This window comes from Solanum tuberosum, unplaced genomic scaffold (assembly GCF_000226075.1).
Source record: "Solanum tuberosum cultivar DM 1-3 516 R44 unplaced genomic scaffold, SolTub_3.0 scf00086, whole genome shotgun sequence".
In the NCBI taxonomy this organism is placed as follows: Eukaryota; Viridiplantae; Streptophyta; class Magnoliopsida; order Solanales; family Solanaceae; genus Solanum; species Solanum tuberosum.
Window position 1 is genome coordinate 454,988 of NW_006239010.1, and position 1,618 is coordinate 456,605.

Genomic DNA, 1,618 nt, shown 5'->3' on the forward strand with positions numbered 1-1,618 from the left:
TAATATGGACTTCGTCATAGGTTTGCTAAGGTCTCGCAGACATCATGATTCTATATGGGTGATTGTCGACAGAATGACAAAATCAGCCCACTTTTTGCCGGTAAAGACTACCCTTTCGGCAGATGATTATACTAGGTTGTATATTCAGAAGGTGGTGAGACTTCATAGAGTCCCAGTCTCAATTATATCATATAGAGGTGCACAATTTACTGCACAATTCTGGAGATCTTTTCAGAAAGATTTGGGTTCAAAAGTTAACTTGAGTACTACCTTTCATCCCCAGATAGATGGGCAAGAAGTGCGCACTATTCAGACATTAGAAGACATATTGAAGGCTTGTGTGATTGATTTCAAGGGAAATTGAAATGATCACCTACCTCTCATCGAGTTTGCTTACAACAACAGTTTTCACTCTAGCATCCAAATGGCTCCATATGAAGCTCTTCATGGGAGGAGATGCAGATCTTCTATTGGATGGTTTGAAGTTGGTGAAGCAGGGTTGATAGGACCAGATTTGGTTCACCAAGCTATGAAAAAGGTGAAAGTGATTCAAGAGAGACTGAAACGGCACAGAGTCGTCAAAAATCCTACACAGATATTAGGAGAAGGCCATTAGAGTTTGAAGTAGATGATTGGGTGTATCTGAAGGTTTCACCCATAAAGGGTGTTATGAGGTTTGGTAAGAAGGGGAAACTTAGTCCCCGGTATATTGGACCTTATCGCATAGTCAAGAGGATTGACAATGTAGCTTATAAGTTGGAGCTACTGCAAGAGTTAACAACGGTTCATTCGGTATTCCACATCTCCATGTTGAAGAAGTGCATGGGAGATCCCTCCTTGATAGTTCAAACTGAAAATGTTGGGATTAAGGAAAACTTATCTTATGAGGAGATCCCGGTTCAGACACTACTAAAAAATAGTGAATACCGACCTAAAAATTTTCGACCTCAAATGGAGGTCGGTAATTTTCGACCTCCGGAGATCGGTATTTACAAGTAGTCGGTTTTTATGCAAAATAAAGCGGGAAAACCAAATTCCGACCTCTGGAGGTCGAAATTTTTCCCGAAAAAAATGAATTACAATAAAAATCGACCTCTTGATGTCGGTATTAAACAAATAAATAAATAGCAATATTTTATTTTTTCTCAATTAAATATAAAAAAAAAAATTGAGAAATATTTTAGGTAATACCGACTTCCGTATGTCGGTAAAATTAAATAGTATGAAAAATAAATTAATATAAAATAATGACATCAAGAGGTCGGTTTTTATTGTAATTCATTTTTCTGGGAAAAATTTCGACCTCCTGAGGTCGGAATTTTTTCTCAATTAAATATTTTAAGTTTTGTGTAAAATAAAAAACAAAAAAATTATAATACCGATAGTATGAAATAAAAATACCGACCTCATGAGGTCGGTATTTTTATTTCATCTAAATACTTAAAGCGCTATCCGGAGATCGTTATTTTTTATTTCATCTAATTACTTTTAAAAGCGACATCCGGAGGTCGGTTTGCGGTTTGCGGTTTGCGGGTAAACCAAATTCCGACCTCAAGAAGTCGGAATTTTTCCCAGAAAATGAATTACAATAAAAACCGACATCTTGATGTCGGTATTA